Source organism: Echinops telfairi, unplaced genomic scaffold (assembly GCF_000313985.2).
Source record: "Echinops telfairi isolate 266 unplaced genomic scaffold, ASM31398v2 ScPeMD7_18;HRSCAF=68, whole genome shotgun sequence".
In the NCBI taxonomy this organism is placed as follows: domain Eukaryota; kingdom Metazoa; phylum Chordata; class Mammalia; order Afrosoricida; family Tenrecidae; genus Echinops; species Echinops telfairi.
The window spans coordinates 62,951,954-62,958,287 of NW_022103915.1; the positions used below are offsets into that span (position 1 = coordinate 62,951,954).

Below are 6,334 nucleotides of genomic sequence, written 5' to 3' on the forward strand. Positions count from 1 at the left end.
TAATGTTGGACTTGTGGGCTTGGGCAGCATTGGGTTGGGATGTTTTCGTGATGCACATTTTCTTTACATAAAACTCTCTTTTATACACGAGTCACTGTGGATTTGTTTCTCCAAAGTACCTAGACTAATACAATGACATTTACTCAAACAATGTTAGATTAGAGTGAATCATACAAATACAACTAATCTTGATGACAGAAATGATAATTCTTTTCTGTAAGGCTTTAAATCCAGAGGTTTGGCTGGGCTGTGGAAGGCTTGCAGCTGTCAGGTAATACTGTTCTCTGTAAGATGGGTATCTTCTCAATGGAGTTTACAATACCACTTAAAGGCAACTATACTAGGTATCTAGGAAGTTATTAAAATCAATTATGTGTGCATAAAATCAAATTCAGATATAATTGATATTAGGTACATCAGAAAATTTAAGCAAAAAATAAATAATGAAGTATTGGTTGAATAATCCTTGCTGATGTACTACACCTGGGAATAATTTAAAAAGGAGAGAAAGGAATAAGTATAAGTGTACCAATACTGTAACTTTAAAAAGGAGTGTTTCAGCATTGGCAATATAAAAAAACTTTTAAAAGGAGAGTTTCAGCATTGGCAATATAAAAAAAGAAACAAACAAATAAACAAGTAGATTTAAGTACAATTATTTTTTTAAACCTAAAAAGTATAAAAGAAAATTATTCCAGAAAAAAGGCATAAATGAAAAGAATAAGCAATTAAGCAAGAATACTTTTTAAATAATTTAAATCATTGTAAAAAATAAATTACAATTATGCCAATACATAGACAATTTAAATGATTTTTAAGAAACATACTTAGAAATTAGATAAAAATAAAAGTTACTAAAGCATGTAAAGCTGAAATGAAAGGGTAAAATAATGAAAACACATGCATACCAGTCAAATATAATGCATGAGATTATATCTAATATTATTTAACAAATTATAGTAAGGTGGCTGACTGATAACTTTAAGATTTTATATTACATACCAATAATTAAAAGCAAATCAAACCTTTCTAAATAGTGGAGTAACAAAAGATTGACAGAATGTGTGTGGTGAATGACTTCCAGTACTAAATCCCTGTGTAAATAAAACAAGTAGGAACAAAAGGCAAAATAAACACAGAAAAACATATTTATGACACACTCATACATAACTGACAAAGTGTTCATCATATTTCTATAAATATCAGTGTGATTTTTTTGCAAGAAAGATTTGAACGTTTCAGCAGAAAAATAAAGTTGATGCTTAATAAAATAAAAAATTACAAATATTCAATACAAATATAAAAACACAATCAACAAAAGAATATAAAATTATAATGATCTTTTACTCATATTAGCAAACATTTTAAAGGATACATGAGCATGATTTGGGGAAGTTAGTCTTATTGCATTTGATTTATCATGACCTGTCAGTGTCATTTCAAAAAGACTGTTTGACAATATGGATGAATAGTGAGACCCAATTTTAAACGCTGGTGAATCCCCTCTGACCATGGATCAGGGATGTGAACAGCCTTGCTCTCATGCAGAATGCACTGGTGCAGCTAGGTTACAATTTAGCACCCTATCACTTTATCTCCCTTATACTCCACTTAAGTTTGTTCTAGTTTTTAATATTTTCTATTTTCTTTTTGATTGGGGTCGATAATTATCTGTTTTACTTTGTTACAGTTGTTAGTTTTTGTTTATTTTTTTCTGTATATTAAAACCAGGACAGGTAAATCTATAGAAACCTTGTCTTGATTAATGATTCCTTTAAAGTGCGGCAGGAGAGTCGGGAGGAAATGGGGAGCTAATAACTAGGAGTAAAAGAATGAAAAAAATGTTCTAAAACAGATTGTACAACTCTTCTTGATGTGACTGAACTATTGAATTGTATGATATGTGAATTATATACTCATAAACTATTGGAAATATTTTAAAATAATGATATACAACTTGACCCAGAAATTTTTTCTAGAATTTAATCCTAATAAAGTTATCTTTAATATAAATGCAACTTTACAAGACTATTCATGTTAGTACTATACTGGAATGATGTGCACAATAAATTCTGATCCATTCATATGATTAAATTACTTTGTAATAATATATAATTAATTTGACATATTTTTAGATGATATAGATGTTCTCAAAAACACAACAGGACAAAATTCTCAAAATTGACCTTATTTATTTATTTATTTTACAGGGGAGAGTGTGAACACAGTCCCCCTCTACCACAAATTATGCAGTCGAGTGTCCCACATTTGGGGAAGCTGAGTGCAATGGATAAGCCTCGCACTGGGAAACCACCTTCGTGATCCTGGTGTCTCCCCTGCCAGGTGCGTATAAAATTCACCTCATTTAGTCAGCCTTTTAAGACTATTGCTAGGAGCAGGAGAGCTGATTGTGATGATGGACATACAGCTCTTTTTAGAAGAGGTTTAACTATGGAAGTGTTTGATTTGCAAATATTATTTCATGAAAATTATTAAAAAATAAAAAAAATTCAAACTTGGCCTATGGTTACCATGGGTGCAGAAGGAAGAGTTTCTGCGTAGGAAGCATTGAGTTCATTTTAATGGTGGTGGAACAATTTGGGAAGGAATAACAATAATCATTGTACAACACCAAGAGTATAATCAGTGACACTCAATTATGCACATTGAAGTTGTGGAATTGGAGAATGTTTTGTTGTGAATATTTTTGCCCAAATTAAAAAAAAACCCATGAATAACAATGAGTATAGGGAAAAATAAAATGCCCTAAAATTTATAGGGCATTGTAGTAGATATTGTACAAATCTTTTTGCTATGATTGAACTATTGAATTTATGATATATGGATGAAGTGCCAATAAAACTTTTTAAAATATGAAATGAAAACACACGCACACACAAAACTAGTACCAATGTTTTTGTAACACATATTGGTTTTCATAAGACTCTTGCCCTATGAACTTTAACTTGTATAGTGAAAAGGATAAGACAGTATTTTGTAGAACATTTTTAGAATTTATTGAGCCCTACTATAGAATTATAGATTAAGAGATAAAAGGTGAAAAAAACTTTTAAAAATGCTTGATTGAACTTCAAAAATTCATTTTAATTGTCCACATAGAAGAGTCACTAAGTAATTGGGAGGGAAAATTGAAGAGGGGATTCTCCTGGAAGCTAAGGTGAAAGACACAAAATGTCCTTTAAGTGTTACCCTGAGATGGATGACGTAATAAAGCAGTAAACAGTCTGGCACAAGGGAATGGAGAAATACTTATTTCATATGTGGGAAATGATATCACATTCCATCAGGTCTAAGCACCTCACCTTTTTTCTACTGAAAGGGCTCTGAAGTTAAAATTAAAATTGATGGCATTTTACAATTACTATCAGCCCTGTGGAGTCAGGACATAACTAACACCTGATTCCATTTAATGACTTATGAAAATATTAAGAAAGACAATCTAATCTCTTTGAATCAATGAAGCTTTGAAGAATGTGAGAATGAAAGTGGTGGGAAAGGGCATTCTATTATGACAATTTAGAAACTGGAGGCTTTAGAAAATACATTCCTGAAGTAAGAATGGATCTTAGATTACTTCATTTCCGTTTCTCATTTCATAAATGAAGAACCTAAGCTCTAGTGTTGTGTAGAGCTCTATCTGAAGTCCTAAAGAAAGCTCCCAACAGACTCAGAATGAGAGCTCGCCTTTTGGAGCACGGTGATTGTTAGAGCAGGTGGCAGTCACAAAAGAACGCCACTGGGGGAAACAGGATACTACTACGATGGGAAGCATGAGTGATTGAGAGTAACTGGAATTAATAGTTAATTTGACTGTGGCAATTTTTGTCTGTATGGCCAGTTCACCCTAAATATCTTTCTGCCTATTTTGCTAAGTAAGATAAAAAATATCCCCACATGGTAATGGAAAGATTAAAAAGAAAAAAGTACAAGCTTTTTCCTATGGGTTTTAAATCAAGATTTTGTCTCACAAAACTTTTTTTTGTGCTATTTTGTTATATTACCTCTAATACGATGGACACCTTTTATTTTTTCTAGTGTTGGGGTGGTCACTATTTTAAAAGACAAAAGTGCTGCAAAGTTGAAAATTTAAGAAAAAAATAATAAATTTGGGGATATATTTTTTAAAAAACTCTTTTATGGAGAGATTTTAAGGAACTGGCTCACTTGATTGTGAGAGCTAGAAAATTAATCTAAATTTTCTAAGTTTGGCTGGAAATTCGGACACTTTTGTGCTGAAGTTAGTAAAACCCTTCTTCTTTGGGAAACCACAATTATTGCTATTAAAGCCTTCAACTGAATGAATGGATAAGACCCGCCCTATAATGAAGATTAATCTACATTGTTAAGATCAGTAGACTTGGATGATAATAACATGTAACATCTAGACCAGTGCTGAACAAATAAATGTTCACCAAAGCTTCAATTTCTTTAAATGTGAGAGAAATGGTTTCACTAGAATTATTATCCCCACACTGCAAATAGTGTTCAGTTCTATGGTTTAAAGCATCAAATAGCATTCAATCAACAGTCAACAATTTACAAATCGAAATTCATAAACAGTCTATCCTGTTTATAAAAGTATTGTAAATTCTTTGTTATTATTATTCAATTGAACAATATTTGACTAGTATATTTGGTGGTTGTTATAGAATTTAACAATTAGCAATAAAATATAAATTCACTCAAGATATCATCTATCATCTATCCACATTAGAGTTAACTAGTGGGATTTATCTTTAGTAATTTAGGAGGGAAAAAAAAGCCAAACAAAATTATTCATTCAAAGTGATTTATCAATTTATGCTTTATTAGTAAATATGGCAACTGCTTCCCTAATATAAATATAATTATAATAGTATATAAAAGGAATCCAATGGGTGGCGCAGATGGTTATATGCTCAACAACTAGTCTAAATGTTGGGGGTCAAATCCACCCATAGGTCCCTCAGAAGGCAGGCCTGGTGCTCAGCTATTGAAAATTCAGAGCCTGGAAAACTCTGTCGAGAACTATTTTACTCTGACATGCATGAGGTTGCAATGAAATTCAACTCAGAGCAAAAACCAACAATATACAAAACCAAAACGCTGTCAAGTCAATGTTGAACATAGAGTAGAGTTGTATGTGTTTCATACAGTTTTCAGTGGCTTGAACTCAACAGTTGTGACGCTGACGCAGGACGAGGCAGAGTTTGTCCTATTACTACTAGTTTGTCCTATTGCTATTGCTATTAGTTGGGACTGACTTCACAGCAGCACCAACGCTGATGAGTTAGAGTCTATATCTAAATTATAGTTTCAAGTCATTAAGATGCAAATTAAGAATAATGGGGAGCAAAATCTGTCTGTGCTTTACATTACTGAATACGAAGTATTCTGTGTAGCATATTTCTTCTGACCCTAACTGACCTTGCAATGGAATTAATATGCAAGTTCTGCTTGATCATCAGTAATTGGAGGTGAATATTAAATTTGATCCAGAAAGGTTTCAACCCAGAGAACCGAGGGCAATGAAAATATCAATAAAAGCAGAAACAAATGCTTTATTTTATGCATAGTAAGTTTTTCCACAAGTTGCCTAAGCAGGAAAAGAAGGAGAGGGAAGCATGCAAAGTTCTGAGGACATGGATTTTAAGGTCGCTCTCCCGAGAGCTAACTATGAAAGGCAAATAGTAGTGGAGATACAAGGCGGTTGAGAAGTGAGCATTTTATATTTGAATTTAGGGTGCACAATGCAGTTATACATTTCTGTAAATATTTCACATATGGCGGAGATAGCATCTATGCTATTTTTAATGGTAAAATTAGCAGGAATGATCATATTGCAGTGTATAGGAAAGTTCCTTTTGTGGAAAAGGTTAAAATAACTTTTCTTTGGTGATATTACATTCTTTAAAGATGTATACACAAAAGATGCACATTTTCATAATGTATATGCACATAAAATATGTACACGCAGTGTTATGGAGTTGATTCTCATATTTTAAAATGTAGGTAAGAATTCAAGGGAAAAGTTTTGGTTTAAATTTTACAAATTGTCTTTGGGCAATAATTTCAGTGGCTCATACAGCCACCATGACTACAGAAATTTTGGTGTTTATGGGGATTTTAAAATCTATCATGCATTTCCCTATTTTGATAACCATTCCTTTATTATGAAGACTTCAAAGAGTTGGTGGAAAAATGGAATTAAAAGACTATATATATAAGCTTTATTTTTCAAAATAAACTCCATTAAGATGGCAGCACTTTGTAAATAATGGTACCAGCCATTTAGTTCACTACTGCAGAACTGAGCCCTTTTGGAATTTAACCA

The 6,334-nt window shown here is 32.2% G+C and overlaps 1 pseudogene; it reads right to left on the reverse strand.

Annotated features, from left to right (window-relative positions):
* Nucleotides 1-2,207: 2,207 nt before the first annotated feature.
* On the reverse strand, nt 2,208-2,351 carry LOC115868947 (annotated as a pseudogene).
* Nucleotides 2,352-6,334: the final 3,983 nt, after the last annotated feature.